This window comes from Chiroxiphia lanceolata, chromosome 6 (assembly GCF_009829145.1).
Source record: "Chiroxiphia lanceolata isolate bChiLan1 chromosome 6, bChiLan1.pri, whole genome shotgun sequence".
NCBI lineage: Eukaryota > Metazoa > Chordata > Aves > Passeriformes > Pipridae > Chiroxiphia > Chiroxiphia lanceolata.
The window spans coordinates 21,079,596-21,096,848 of NC_045642.1; the positions used below are offsets into that span (position 1 = coordinate 21,079,596).

The following is a 17,253-nucleotide window of genomic DNA, read 5'->3' on the forward strand; positions in this document are numbered from 1 at the left end:
AACTATTCTAACCACCCCTGTGGTGGTTAGGCCTGATTGCCTGCATGGTTCACTTTGGTGCACAGAGTTATTTCACCTGTAATGTCAGAAGGAAGTTGAGCCTATAACACCAATAAGATTTTACAGGAAACATACTTTTTATAGGAATTGCTACTTTAAATTTCTTTATTCTGCCATCTTACTGTTGTATTGACAGAATAATAAAATTGTGGAGGAGAACACAGATCTTTTAAAATATGACAAATTAAATAGAAGCTATATATTTTAGGTTCTTTTATTTTTCTGTTATTTATTTAGAATTGAACCATGAAGTTATAAGTGTAGGAGAACACTAGGGCATCTTTTCCTTGTATCTTCATTTCAAACACATAAAGCTACAAATTCTAAAGACTACAGGAAAGATAGGATTGACTCTTGTGACGTTGATCCATTCCCCAGCTTCAGATCAAGTCTGAAATGCCCTGCCCATTAACAGAATCTAATCTTTCATTCAGCAAAATTTATTCAAAACAGTTCAATGGGTTTCCTTTGTACAGTTTCAAATGCAGTATTACAGGGGGAGCATTAGCATCACTGAGTTAAATTCTGAATCTATTTTTCCCCTTGCTTATATTTTTTCTTTCCAATCTTGTTGTAAATATAATGGATGAAAACCAAATTCAACACTGTAAGCAAAAAAAAAGTATCTTTGCAGCAATCCTTTTGAAAGGAGTTGTGCTTTTTTTGTTCATTTCCAGCCAAATGTGTATGTATCTTGTTAACATTTAAGATGCTCAGTCTGACCTTCCTTAAAATAGTTTCAGTGACAGAAATCATGTTTCAAATGGCTTGACCCCCACATCATCTTGAAAGTGTAATTATGGGAGCTTAATGAGAACAAAGCTTAAATTAATTGTGTTTTTGTTATTCTTGGTGTCCTTTTTAGGGTCTTAGTTTGATTTTAATAACATACAGTAGGTGATTCATTAGTAAACTTTTCTGTTTGTCACGTACCTTCTTTTTTCAGTGCTTCCTTCAGAACTTGTGCATTATGTCTTTTTTTGAATGAGATAAAGTATATGTAACATCAGCCATTGCCAAAGTTTTACTTATTTCACCTTCCCATCTTCTGGGTGTGGAAAAAGTACTCATCAGTCCTTTCTGATGAGAGAACATAGTCTGTGGTTCATCTGAATTCATTCAGCTAATATGCCTCATCTTAAGCTAAAGCAAATAGAGAGTGTGGCCCTTTGTGATTTCACAAGGGGGAGTTGTAAGGGAAGTGGTTTCTACAACCACATCAAATGCTTCTGAAACAAAGACATATTTCAATTGTCCCAGTGTTTATTTTTATTTAAAAAAAAAAAAGCGTAGACATAAAATCCCAGCCCATTTGGTTTAAACTTTCACTACTGTAAATTACTATAAGCAAAAATCAAAATTTATTAATTTTTATATTCCCTATTGCCAGATGTTGATGCTCTTCAGTATTTGAATTTCCTATAAACATTTCTGTGTTAACAAAACCTGAGTTTCAATTGCATATGCATATATTTCTGTTTTCTTTTTAAATCCTTAAGTTAACCAAAATATATAATTAATTCAGTCTGAAAATCAAAATCCTTCTTGACTGTAATATTTCAGTGCTTTCAATGATTTTTTCTATATTTATTTGTTTTAGAATTAAAAAAAATAAATATTTCCATATCCCAAGAATGAGACAAAGAAATAAAATAACAAATGGAACTAGATATAAAACTGCAATAATTAAGCTGTTCAATGGGTTAATAGTACTATAGACTATTTGAATTCTCTTGAACATTTAAACTGAAAATTAACTGTGGTTAATCAGAAATCTTAAAAATAGCTGAAGACACATTTAGATTTGTTTTCCATTAAAAAATACATAGCCAATTAAAAACTATGATGAAAAGATTGTTATATATATACATAAAACATCCTTAAAACATCACTCTTTGTCATCTGGGTTTCTGTAGCCAGTTAGTAATTGGTGTTTCCTGGAAAAATACTAAATTCTATGAATTTCTGCAATTTAAGTCCTACTTGTATTTTTAATTCCCATTTTCAATGCCATTTTAAATCATTGTGGAAATTATAGAGAGAATAGAAGATAATTTCTATTTTTTTAGAAGCCTCTGTACTTAAACATTGAAGATACTTTGAAGTATCCATCTTTCCTACCATTTATGGTGTTTTTTTTTAAACAAACATGCCTTTGAGTAAAGGTAATAAACACCAGAGCATTGAACATAATGTGAATTCTCAGAGGAGAACCTACGTAGTTTTTCAAATTCATGACACACCTAAAATTTCGCACTTTTCTAGGTGTTTTGCTGAAAGGAATCTATTCATAAACTTTCTTTGTTAAGTTGCTACATTTACTCGGATTGAAGAACTGAGAATTGCATGTGCGTTTTAATCGTAGGTCTCTTCTTATAAAGACATACAGTTGAGTCCAATAACTGGAAAAGGTCTATTATAAAAATAGAATTCTTTTGTATAGCTAGGGATTCTTTCATCAAGACTTATATTTAAGATACATATACCATAAGTCTCAGAGGTCAAACTCAGGTGAAAGAATGGCAGAAGAGAGATCTGAAGCAGAAGAATGAAGGTCCTTTAAGGACTACCGATCATGATGAAAAATTAACAAAAATCAGGTTGTAATAATGTGTCAGGCAGAGACATTAGCCAAGCAGAATTTTCCTGCTAATTAGGAAATATGGTGTCATAATCAGTCATCCTGCAGCACGCTGATTGTGGACCAAATTTTCAGGTTTTTTTCTACCACTGCATAATTACCTGATTAATGTATAAATGGGTAACTTACTAGATATGTGAGAAATTGTAATTGAAAACTGACAGATTGGATGTCATTAGTAATATTAAGCAAATACTACATACTTCCTATAATTGGCATAAAATATACCTTTTTAATGACTAAAGGATATATAACTCTCATGTACTTGACCATCAGTTCTATAGTAGAAACTGATTTGATTTGATGAATTTTGATTTCATTTTCATCATATTAAAATTAGTAAACTATTTTCAAGGACGTCAGTATTTGGATACAAGTCAAGACAGCAGGAGAAAGAATTAGATCATGTAAATAATGGCTCTCTCTTTATGTGCAAACAATAAAATGGTCATCAGAAATTACTAGATTAATACATTTTGTAGATGAGAAAAAGTGCTAAGTGATGTCTGCTAAGAATAGAGCTGTGCTGTATACTTATTTCTTTTAGGGTTGTTCAACTTAGGAAATTTGCTTGAAGCCTAAAAGTTATCCTATTTTTATATAAACACTATAAGTGAAAATATCCTGTGTTCTAACACTAAGAAAAAATCCATACTTTGATTTTTCCTCACTCAGTGTGTGTTAGCAGAAATATAATTTCACGACTTGGTACCTCAGTTTCCTGTGAGTAGAGAAAGACAATGATTACCTCAAATGGTTGTTTAGAGGCCTAATTATATGTTCTTGGAATCATTCAGAAATCCTCAGAGGAAAACAATTAAAGTGTTCATATGAAAAATAACACTAATTAATTTGTCATTGAAAAATTACATGATTATCTGACATATTACGAATATAATTGCACCCACTACTATTTTTAAGGCTTCCTTTCAATTTACATGGAATTTCACACCTGAGAAAGAAAAATGTTCTCCTAACTGAATCATAATTCTATGAGTAATTCGGCAAAATGGCTTTGTGCACAATACATCACTAGGCTTCATTTTCCTGTGTGCACTTTCATCCACTAAAGGGACAGCCTTGTCTCTAAACTGGAGAAACATGGATCTGATGGGTGCACCACTTGGTGAATAAGGAATTGGCTGGACGGTGACACTCAAAGAATTGGATTTAATGTCCAAGTGGATATCAAATACGAGAACTAAACCTGAAAATTGACATCACATCTCAGTGTCTTCTGATAGATCATAGAAACGTATTCCCTTCCTTCCGGCAACTGACTTTCAACTTTCATTACATCTTTTTTTATTGTCCACCCAGGGGTTCAGAAAATTTTTTATATTTAACAAATGTTTTTTCTAACGAAGAAACTATGTTACCTCCTTCAGCTAAAGTGGTATTTATGATCTGCTCAATACCACAAGGCTTTTTATTTTACAAAGTTCTTCTGAAAATCATCCTAATATAAGACTTGGAGAGCATTTTGCATGACTGTATATCAGCTGTGGTAGACATATTCAGGAAATACGCATCTGAGCTGCATAGGTAGTTTAGAAGTTCCACTGCTCCTTACCCCCAACCAAGATTAAGGGTACAGGTCAACAAAGTATTCCCAAAATAATGAAAAAAGTGGGTTTTTTCCCATCATAGGTCACTATATAAAGGAAGTCAATGCTGTAATTATGCAGATGCTTTGCCATTTCTGTCACCTGATGGCACATAGCAAAATAACAGCATTAAGGCATTGTGAAAGGCAGGTCTGTGAGTTAAATAGCAGGAGCAAAATTTGGTGTCTGTATTATTTCCTTCAGTACCTGTGAACTGTTATGAATATATGCTGATTTTTAAAAAAATATTAATGTCTCAGATCATGGTATAACATTTGAGATTTAGTGAGGATATTTCATATGTTTTTAGTCTAAAACACTGCTAAAGATGACAGTGGTACTAAGACAAAGCAAGGTGGGGTGAGGTAGAATTTTACCTTTGAAGATTTTGTAATAGCAGCAACACTTCTGTAAGAATCTTCTTGATGCATAAGGTTAGATGCTGTCTCAAATGCCAACTTCTACAGATGTTTAATTAATTCCATTTTTATTTGTGGTCTCGTGTAGAACCCCAACCAAACCTATATTCATTAATTTCAGGTAAGAATCAGATATAGTTTTAGCAAGGACAGCTATTTCTTTACAGCAAAAAAAGTTGAAGAAATTCAGGTTCGTATCTATAATTCTGGCTATTACTGAAACCATTATTAAGCACCATTACTGACTGCTATATTAATTGTGGGAATTTGTTCAGGCTTACTGTAAAATTTATGAGGTACAAAATCTAAAATGAAAGAAAGTCTGCTGGAAAAAATTATGACTAATTCAACATATTCAAATTTTTATCAGGTTGCAGACTGGGCTAATGAGGATTGGTTGCCCTTGAAGGACATGAAGAATGCTCTTCCCTTTCTCGTAAAACACATCACTTCTTTAGTACCTCAGGAAGTGGCTCTGGCCCGTTGATTTTCTTCATGTTGCCCAGGTAGGATTATACAGTACTAGTCTCCTTGTATAATAGTGAAGACAGAAGTATTTTACTTGAGCAATGAAATAAATATAATTCTGTTGTTAAGCATCCTTCTACCTATGTAATGAATTTACATAATATCTGAGCATTGTAGAAATATCTTTGGAGGCATATGCCTTAAAAGAACCTATGAGAGGGCTAGATGGGGCTAAAAAGGAGTTGTTAAATAACAGCTAGAGGTAGATCACTGCTCTGAAGTATCCAAATACAAATATTTCAATGTAAATAAAAAATTAACATTAGTGATTCACATATGCTTCATAACCTTTTAGCTCATTATAGGATGCCACATTGATCTACTGCCTCTGAAATTATTTCAAGTTTAACTACTACCTTTGCATTTAAGCTATAGCATTACTTCAAATTACTTTGCTAACCACATTTGGTGTCTCATAAATTCAGAAGACAGGTAAAATGGAGAAGTTTTACGAAGCATAAGCTCAAGTGTCTTTGATAATGAAATTATTTCCTTCTAAGTTCTTGCTTATACAGCTGCCTCAGAAAAGGGTGGCCAAAAAAAATTTGAAACAACCAAGCAGCAATACAGCAGTTCTAGCAGCTCCAGTCATATAAACACCTTACTGAATCACACTTTTGTGTGTCATATGGGCTACTTTAATATGTAGTGTTGTCTTTACGCCTTTTTTTCCAGCAATTTTTACTAGAAAATTTAAATTGATTCAAGTATGTATATATAAGGAAAGTGATTTACTAAGGTGTGGAAGTCTTGATATGAGGGATGAAGTTTCTGGGTTTTGTTTTACCTTCTCCCATGTTAATCAGTGACCACCTGAGCTGTATTGAGTTGGCCTATGAGTTGGCTTTACCACCTGTGACCTCTTAGTCACATTCGTTAGCCCTGTTCTTCAGTGAATGTGACTGAGGAATTCTCTTCCATCAGTGTTCACTACTTTGAAATATAGTGTGACACACACACATCTTATTTTAAAACACTGAAGCACACATTCTACTTATAGTATTTGACATTTTTCACAAAATAATCCCATATCATAAATAATGAACTGATATAATTGCTTTGTTGTGCAATTGTCTGACTCTGTCATATGTTTTTTAACCTGCATAAATACAATATCATTTCCCAAGTGGAATTGCTATAGTTAATTAATATCAAACATATAATATGAAAATCAGGTCACAGAAGTTCAAATTTTTTCTTTGGTGTTTAAAACACCTCTTCACAGAAAGTAAAAGAATAAGTTTTGTGCATGTGCATATGTCATATGCTATATCAACATGAAAACTCATTATTTTGCAATCTGAATTTTGAATTTTTTTACTACCTTTGACTCTGAATGAATTTATCTTAGCTAGAGAATTGGTTGCATTTTGATGAAATAGAAATAATGTAAAAAGAGTAAAACATAAGCAGACTGACATTTGGAACAAATTACAGAAAGTGAAGCTGCTAACTGCAATCTGACTGACATGTGTTTCATATTTCATTAGTGAGAATTATCTTAATTGGAATTAATAATACTATGCTGCTGAAATCAGTCGTGCAAAATTATTAAATAAAATAATTCAGTTTAAAATTGTAAAAATTATAATTTCACAAAATAATGTTGTTGGGAGTTTCATTTCAGCAAAACCCAAGAAATCCCAATGCAGTTATAACAGTAATATTCAAGCACTTGCACTTCAAGCAAAAATTAATCTCTGTCCTGTGGCATCTACAATGCAAAACATGATAGAAAAGATAAATTATTTTTTTATTTAAAGATATTATAGGAATCTTAACAATATCATCTCATACAATACTGTGGAATAGATATTTATTTTGGACTGTACTGTAAATCCATAGAAATACAATCCTTTAACTTGGAGTGGATCTGGTCCACAGAGTAAGCAGAGTTTAAACATGAGCTATAAGCAACTTTCAATGTTGCAATGAGCATTTTGAAGAATAAAACTCATCATGCTTCATATAAAGCTCCCTAGGATAAAATAACTTAGAAGTATTTGTCAGACTATCTACAACTTCAAACAATAAACTGAAGAGAGAAGCAACTACTGATCTTACATCTTTTCAATGAAAGATAGAAATTGAATCTATAATAACAGCTTGTCAGCTCTGAAACCATGTGAAATTACACTACTGGATTTAAACTCTAAAAATAACATTTAATTTGTTTAAAACTTGGGTAAATATACTGGTATAGAAAATTAATATGGAACTATTACCTTTAAAGATAGAGCTGAATGTCACTCAATTTGTTTGACTTGGATCATAAATGTAACTAAATGTGAAGTGATGGCACATGAGTCTACAAGAGGGGAATTAAACTGGAATTTCTATAATACAATTCTATAAAATGGGGAACTTCAATGATATAGGTGGCAAAAAATGGTCAGTTTCAAAAGATATAAATTAACCCATACTAATAAGAGCTCATATTATGACTGTATATCGTGAATGCGAATTCACAATATGTGAAATAATAATGTGAAACTATAATGTGAAACGTGAAATTAATGGACAAACACAGAAAGGGAATGTTGAAAGAAAGCAACCTGTCATCTCAAGCTATGCCATTTCCTTTCAGAGCTGAAGAAATTGGCACAGACCCAAGGCATATAGATAATCCTACAAAGAGCAAGACTAGTGAATCCAAAGTTAAAAGAAATACATTAAAATGTTATAGCTGAATGTTATGGTGGATACATACATGAAATATACTATTTCAGATAAAGACAATGGGAAATTAACTAGTATTGATTGAGCTGTAATCAAACACAATGTGAAACAATACCTCAGTGTTAAAATGAATCAAAGCATCTATGCAACAGACTCTTAAAGTGAGATATGCAGCAAAATGTAGAAAAACCTTACAGAGGATGGTTTAGCAGCCACCTCATGAGTGCTACTGAGTATTACATACAGTATTGAACTGATCATATGGTCTGGAGAATTAAAAGAACCAACTAAGATTTTTGAAACAAATTAAATGTTTGTTTTATAATCACAGAAAAGCAAATTAATAAAACATAGCCTGGAGTAGCATTTAGCATTTTTCTGGTTACCTGAAGCTCCCAAAATTCAATTCCACGTAACTATTTAGAGCCAAACTAGGCTTTATTGAAGACAAAACACAACTATAACCTGAGTTTACCACTGCTCAACTCCAAATTCATTGAATCTTATTCCTCCAGATTCATACAAGACACTCCTTGTCTGGAAAGGTTTGATGTGAATTGGAATTTCTTCAATCTTTATGGATTGTTTATGCCTTGGAGCTGTCTCGGAGGCTATCTAGTGCTTATGGATATCATATACATGCTATCTTGATATCATTTCTGAATGTACTCCATGGTGCACAGGTTTAAATGCATTATGATGGTTGAAGGGTTTTTACATTGATGGGTTAGTAATACTGTTACTGGTGGCTGGGTGCTGGAACAGGCTCCCCAGGGAAAGAGTCACATCACCAAGGCTGTCTGAGTTCAAGAAGTGTTTGGATGATACTCTCAGGCACATGGTATGACATAGTTTTCTTTTGAAGACTGAGTTAACATGGAAATATCTTAAGATTTGAAAGCTGAGAATTTCAGATGAAGTCTCAGCTGCATTAAAACCAATGGAAAAGTTTTTAGCTTCAGTGGGACTAGGTAATCTGTTTAAACATTTCTTAATTTATTGTTTTTGACCAATAAATAGCCAAGGTACCAGTTTTCATGCTTCCACACTTAAAAGCATGCCAAAAAATGGAACACACAGCTTTGCTCTTTCAATACCCTGCATTCCCTGAAATCCTTATCCTATAAATATCAGCTTGTTTTCCAGAAGACTATGACTAAGAATGAAAGAAATCATGTATGGATGTTTTTATGATTCATCTATCAGCTCCTTAAAAACAGAAGATATTTTTTGCTATATATTGCAAAATCTCTCTATGCTTTCTGTATATTTATATGTGAAGAATTGTCAGTAGTGGATAATAACCAAATCCTATTCAACAATCACAACAGTATGCCTGGATTTGTGTTTCATGAATTAGCTATTTCAGGTTTTATTTGGAGTATTTTAGCCAATATTTTTCTTAAGAAACAGAACAGAATTTTCTGTGTAACTGAGGTTACTTCTATTTCCTATGTATTGTAAATAATGAAGATGTTGGCTGTTACTGTGAGACAAATGTTAAGTTTCCATCACTGTATAAGATCTGGTTCTCATTCTTTGTTCTGACCTTTTAAAATAAAGTACTTCAATAAAACAAGTTTTCTGTGTTACAGTACAGCAGATTTTACATGTTTACTCTTAGAGGAGATTTAAAAAAAAAAACAAACCCAGAGTGAAGGCCCAGTTTGATTTGTAGAGATGATACCTACCACAAAATTGGATGAAATAGTGAAAAGGATAAACAACAGAGAAAAAAAAAGCTTTCTCAAAAGTTTTTACTGTCTATATACTGCAGAACCTTATAGAATGTTATAAACTAGGGCTTATAGTAGTCCTAGATATATTAATAAAATGCATGAATGCATCACTTCTCATGTAAAGGAATCTCCCAGAAACACACTCATCATTTAATAAAAATTAATTCACTAGAATGAGAGAGTTGTTTTACAGTACTCAGAAGTTAAAAACAGAGAAACAAAAAATAAAAAACCCCAACCCGAACCCAAACCTAAAGCCCCAATTAGGTCAAAGCCTGCTAAAGAAATCTTTTGTGACAGCGAAAATCATAAAATCATAGAATAGCTTGAGTTGGAAGGGACTTTAAAGATCATTTCCTTCCAACTCCCAACATGGTTGCAAAATTTTAGAAAGGTTGCATCTAGTTTCAGTAAAATGTAATTAAACCAGCTGTAGTTACTTCTGAAAATATCAGAAAGCCTTTATTAACATTCTACCTTGATTAATATCAAGATTTAAAAAAACTCAGGGTATTAAATCTCAAATAAAAAGTCATTAACTAACAACGTCAGACTTCTGTGGTTTGAAGTCTGAGGCCTTATAATGATATCTCTCTCTATATATAAGCTGGTGAAAAACAGAGTTTATTTTAAGAGAGAAAAGCCAGCAGTAGCAATTCTCATCCACATTAGCTAAATGTAGTTAAACTCAAATGATCAGGAAACTAAATTATTTTTCTTTTGATTTAAGTGACTGACTTTAAAAAATTGACTAGATTTGAGCTATAGAATGTAAATTAATTAATTTTTCCAGGGTCACAGAGCAAATTTGCACAAGAATTTAATATGGTAGCCAAGCCTTCCAGTTCTTAGCCCTCTGGTCTTAACCACAGTCAATACTAAATTGTTTCCCAGGCCTGAAGTTTAATGAACTTTCCCATTCATGGATATAAAATAAATTAGTTTTTCCTTTTGGATTCCCAGATCAACCAGAGAACTACATTTTTAGCATAATTATAAGAGCTTTATAATTCACAGAATATTCTGAGTTGGAAGGGACCCACAAGGATCATCAAGTCCAACTGTTGAGTGAATGGCCTATATAGGCATTAAACTCATGACCTTGGCATTATTAGCACCGTACTCTAACCAGTTGAGCTAATCTCAGGGTCGCTGTACCATCTGTTTTCTCTCTAAGTATTTTAAGTATGTAAGTTTCTCTTACTGAACAAAATAGACAAAATTTACGTAAGTTTCAAAAAAGGAACTCAAGAAAAATAGTAAATAGTCAATTTAATGGCTAAACAATATGTTTATTATATATAGTTGAATCCTCTTCTATTCATACCAATGTACCTGTCCATTAAGGGCCTTGAGGGAAAGTCATATGAAGAGCAGATAAGGTCTGTTCAGGCTGGAGAAGAGGAGACTGAGGGGAGACCTCATTGCAGTTACAACTTCCTCCTGAGGGGATGTGGAGCAGCAGACACTGATCTCTTCCCTGTGGTGACCAGTGACAGGACTTGAGGGAATGGCATGAAGATGTCTCAGAGAGATTTAGGCTGGATATTAGGAAAAGGTTCTTCACCCAGAGGGTGGCTGGGGACTGGAACAGCCCCCCAGGGAAGGGGTCACAGCACCAGGCCTGATGGAGTTCAAGAAATGTTTGCACAATGCTCTCAGGCACATGGGGCTGTCCTGTGCAGGGCCAGGAGTTGAACTGGAAGATACTTGTGGGTCTTGTACACCTGAGGATAATCTATGATGATTATAGGCATACTAGGAAACTAACCCTATCCCCTTGCATTAGAAGAGGGAAATGAATACAAATGAACTTCCAAGAAAAAAATTAAAGTGGCTAAATGAAAATACCGTTTATTTCCTTCTAGTGCAACCTTTGTTTGTTTTACCATAAAGTAGAAATTGTAAATGGAAGTCCATACCATTCAGCAGAAAGGATGAGGGCTGTTTGGTTAAAAATTTCTTCTGCATTCTTTACGCTTCAGCCAAGAGCTGGAATAAATTTAGGTTCCAGATTTAAACAAAGAAAGAAATTAAGGTTTAATAGAGTCAAACTTGTATTTCTCTCCCCCTTTCCATTTGTCTTTCTGTTTCTTCATGTTTCACCCACTCGTAAGTCAAGGAAAAGGAAAAAAAGTGTTGTCACGAATTCAACTTTTTATTAAAAACAACAACAAATCAGCAACAGAGACTAAGTGCATAAAATCAAAAAGTAGGCTTTAGATTGAAGGAAAAAAAAAAGTGCTAGTCAGATGACTTGTACCAATTTATCGAGTTTCACAGAGATATTTCTTTACATACTACTTTTTTGTTAGTTTCTTTGAATATTGGGAACAACATTAGGGAATCTTGATTTTTTGTTTCTTCTGCAGTGCTGCTTGAAAGTTATTCAGAGCTGTGACTGTGGAAAGCTGCCCTCAGGCTATATCAAATGTCTCTACACCAGCTGGACAAGTGTATATCCCAAAAAGGTACTATTTTCTCATGCATTTCCTTTGTAGCCAAAGCTTTAAAATGATAATACCAGCACATTAACTATATTTTACCGTATACTTGAGCAAAAGCAAAACATTGCTATGTTTCAAAGTGACTAGATCATTTGCAGAGAGCGGTGATGGTTCAAGAGCAAAGCAGTAAGTTGAAATTCAGTTTCTTGTTTCCCTCAAATGTTCTAACCGTGCAGTTCTTGGATATTCCAGAATAGATCTCTTCCTAAGGCAAAAAAAAAAAAAAAAGAAAAAAAGAGAAGGGTTTGGGTGGGCTCACATATGTTTTCTTGAACAGTTTTCCTTTTGATGACAGGTATTTTCTCACAAAAACTCCTTCTAACTAAACAAAAGCCCAGTAATGAAATAAAACCACAAAAAACCTCAGCAGAATAGTTAAATCTGAGGCATTGTCACTGCTGAGAATGCCAACAATTTTATTAAAAATATTATTAAAAATAAAAATTTACTATTTTAATAAAAATAATAAAGAAATTATGTTTATTCTTTTCAGCTATTCTTATTAGGTTTCATGGTTTAACCCCAGCTAGCAAATAAGTACCACGTAGCCAACTACTCACTCTGCCTCTCTCCAGTGCAATGGGGAGGAGAATGGAAAAAAAGTATGGGTTGAGATAAGAATAATTCAATAATTGAAATAAAGTAAAATGTAAATGATGATGATGATTGATTGATGATGATCATGGTGATGATGATGGTGATAATAATGATGATGATAATAATAATATTAATAAAGGAAAATGATGCAGAGGAATAAAACCCAAGAAAAAGAATTGATGCACAGCACAATTGCTCAACACCTGGTGACTGATGCCTAGCCAGAAGCAACTAGTATCTCCCAGCCAGTTCCCTCCAGCTTGTATAATGAGCATGATGGTCTATATTATGGAATATCCTCTTGGCTAATTTGAGTCAGCTCTCCTGGCCATACTCCCTACCAGCTTCTTGTGCACCTTCTCACTGGCAGAATGTGGTCCTTGATTTAGGGTAAGTGCTACCTAGCAACACCTAAAACATCAGTGTGTTATCAACATTAGTCTTATACTAAATTCAAAACACAGAACCGTACCAGGTGCTAGGAAGAAAATTAACTCCATACCAGCCAGAAACTGGTAAGCTACATATTTGGTCACAGCTGTTCTATTTATTAGATTCAGTGCACAATTTAGATGTTTCATTTGCTGATTGTACTTTAAGAATTTAGTCATTAATTCAAGAAAAGATTTATATACATTTATACCTCTGCAATCTTATACTTACGGTCATTTCAAATTCTAAGATCATAAATGCTGTCTTGACCTGAGCCCTAATTTTATTTACAAATGTATTATTTTTTGTGTGTATTTCAGATGCTATCAACCACCATAACCATAACGAGGAATCATTTGAAGTTTAAGTGACCTGCCAATGATGTCTGCAAAGAACACTTGAGCAACATTTGCTCAGAAGATGGTGTTCCACATATAAGATGTTAAGTACGTAGTGCTAATTTTGAAAACAACAGCTGTCAATATAAAAAGTTGCAATGCAGTCTGCAGGTTTCATAGCTACCATCTTAGTATTAGTAACAGCAATTAAGACAAAAAGGATAGAGACATGATTGAAACTTATCCAGTCATGCTCTGTGATTAGTAGACTGAAATGCATCTGTTTTGTCTCTCTCCTACCATATAACGAATAGAACTAAACAGGATTTTTCTGATTAAACTGAACTTTTGTCACAAAATACTTATCTGCCAAACGGAAGCGTTTTGCAAAAATAGATTGGTTTTGATGAATTACTGAATAAATACAGAAAGACTGTGAACAACAAACTGCCTGATTTTCTGTCTGCTCACCTATTGGGTTGCCAGAGTCCAACGACATTCTGGAAAAGCAACCCCCCCCCCCCCAAATCATCCTAAACATAAATAATAAGTGGAATATAATGTAAGAAGAACGAGCTGTATCACACAGGATTATTATCAGAGTTTTACATGCAACTAGAACTAGTTCCACTGATGAATTTAGACCAGTTAGGTAATATGCTAGAAGTACCATCTCTGTGACAAGTCCTCTGAGATCTCTACAGCGGTTAATCAAGTTTCCTTTTATGCAACCAAACAGTATCAAGTATGCCTGCACTGCTCATTTGAGAAACTTTCACATGTAAAATATTCTACCTCTCCTTACAAGTACCATTACTTCAAATATTCCTCCAGGGTTGGTTCTAGGTACACAAAGTTATAGGCATAAGAACCTGAATGTTTCATGTAAGGAACATCTGCTCCATACAAGCCAAGACAAAATTTTCATAATGCAAAAATGTTCATTCTGCCTTGATACTATTTTTCATAGGAAACTTTGAGGAAAAACCTTGATACCACAATTTTAATTATTTATTTTGATTTTGCTTAATGTGTGAGTACTGACAAGACTGTAGCAAATAGTGACAGCAGATAATTGCTACACTGATATTTGCTTCTTGTAAAATACATGTCTCTAGGCAGTACTCGGAGTGTAATAGTCTTCCAATCCATCACACATTTTCTGGGAAATACACTTTAAACTTGTCATGCCTCCTGACCGTAAGTAGAAGGTTGCTTGCTGAGAAGACACCATGGGAGTGTTTGCATCTAACCAGTGACAGATGAATGCCCCAGCAATTGAATAATGGCTTGCTTTGTGTGGCTAATCCACATACTCAGATCTTGCATTATCTTGGGCTCAATGATCCTTGTGGTCCCTTCCAACTCAGCATATTCTGTGATTTTGTGATTCCATCTACAGTGATCATTTTAAAAGCAGTTTAAAAGAAACAGACCCAACTGCTAGGTTGAAAAGCTGTAGAAAAGCTTAGCTCTTATTTGATCATTCACAATCTAAAAATACAACTCCAAAGGCAGAATATGTCTTTGACAGTGTTGCTTCCGCTGACACAGCTTAGAGATGGTCAAAGCTAAAATGAGATGAGCAAAAATAGAGATAATCACAGTTTGTCCAAACTAGCCAGTTCAAGTGAGAAATAGAGCTAAATACTCAAAAGATGAAAAAGGCAATCTGGCTTATGCAAAACACTTCCTTTCAGTGCCAGACTTTCTGTTATTCCACATTTCTTTTATTTACCAAATTATCTAAAATGTACCTAGTGCTAAATTCACCAAAACTTTTTTTATATAAACTGACCCTCCAGTTAGAACATTTCCTTTATATTTTAATTCTATTTTCCTGCCCATTGCACTTATGTTGCATCAAAAATATCCTTATTCAAGTATGCATCCTAAAATGTGGTGTATCTATCAACTCAGCATCCTCTACTCCTACCCTGTCTATAATTTCACATTTAATTAAATTTCTTTATACCTCTGACAACTTTTATAGTTTACTTATGAAATAGCTTAGCTTTGCCACATTAATTCTGAACTCGTATTAATAAAGACACTTTAGACAGAAACTTGCAATTCTATTTTTTCCACAAAATATTCAAGACAACTATCATATTCCATGCATAAATTACTACCATTACCATTTCTGACATTTCTTCAGAGACTTTCTCCCTGTGAGTGAATATTATTGTTTACAATCCCCAATTATTTTCTTTAATCTTTATTATATTAGACAGTAGGGGAAGGTAGAAGGACAAAGCTGCACTCTCACCTGTAGTGAACCTACATATGGGCTGCACAGCCCACACTTATTGTGTTGCTGTGCTAAGTTTGGCCAAAAGTAACCCAGGAGACAGAAAGACTGCTCTCTGTGCCAGAATCCTATGGAAGTGTCATTGAAACACACTCACTTTGTAGAGAAGCTCTCTGTGTTGCAGTACCAGGCATTTCTTATTTAGCTTTAATGTTTTATTTCTGAAGCACAAAATGTGATTTCACTCAGTAGGAACAGTTTCATGTATTGTTAATTATTTTAGTGTTATCCACCCTAAGTAGTCCATGGAATTCCTAAATATGTGTGATAGAAAGTGACATTAAATGTGGTCTCATAATGAAAAAGAGATGTGTTATGTAGTTGTGATTAAATGTTATAGTTTACTTAGTAGTTTCAAAATATCAAATATCTACCAGCTACTGTAGGAACTTAATAAGTGATTTTCACAAATAATTGATGGAATTTCTTTGCATCTGAACACTAACTGACTTTGTCACACCCTAAGGCCATCAGCAGGGTAGATGAAAAACTGTCTAAAATCCTGGTAAGTAACATAAGTATTCAGAAAGAACCAATTTTAATTCTTTCAAAACCCTTGGGCTCTTGAATCCATGCTACAAGTAGACATTTAATATTTAACAACCAATTTAACCATTCCTCTAAAAAGATTTTCTTTATGGGTCCCAGGAGCTACTTGCATAAGACCTAGCAGATCTTTAGGTAAAGAGTTTATAGAGTTAGAAATGGGACAGATATAGAGATGATTCTTGTGACTTAGCTATCCCCAGAGTTTTCTCACATTCTAAGATGTACATTTCTGGAAAAATGAAGTGGATTGTTCTAATACCAAGCTTTACTATCATTTAAGTTTTAAGTAATTTAAGCTTCTTTTTTTTTTTTTTTTTTTAATGATACTACAAAGTTATCTACTATCTGATTACATACACACAGGTCTAGATCAGGAGTCAATCACTCTGGCAGATCAATGGCTATTCAGCTGCAGAAGATGAAAAAATCTCGTTTTAAAAGCTTGGTATCTACCCAGGAATAAAAAGACATGTAACTTTCTAATTGTAAAATTGAACTGGGAGATGAACAGAAGGCCATCTTTCAAGTTTGCTCTTCTCCAAAGAGAACAACTCTAAAGCAATCAGATATTTAAACACTTAATATTTGTGTTATTATTAAATTAATAATTATTATATTATTTAATATTTCCATTTCCAGTGTTACATCCTGTCCCCCACTGATAAATCCATACTTACACCTTTCAAATTTCTGATTGTCCAAAACTACTGAAAGCCATTTTGAGGTAATTTTTAGGAAATAAACAAGTTATACGAAATAAACTGGCCATGCTTTTCCACTTTCTGATTGCCAGAGGGTCTATCATAAAATCCACCAGTATTAACGAGCATTCTTTTGGTAGTCTCA

At 33.7% G+C, this 17,253-nt stretch overlaps 1 long non-coding RNA gene across 1 annotated transcript in view; it reads left to right on the forward strand.

The window, feature by feature from the left end:
* LOC116788413 overlaps positions 1–15,559 on the forward strand; it is a 52,762-nt gene extending 37,203 nt beyond the window's left edge. Inside the window, exon 3 of the long non-coding RNA XR_004357628.1 lies at positions 13,530–15,559. This is a non-coding gene — a long non-coding RNA (uncharacterized LOC116788413). The remainder of the gene's footprint in view (positions 1–13,529) is intronic.
* The last annotated feature ends 1,694 nt before the right edge of the window (positions 15,560–17,253 follow it).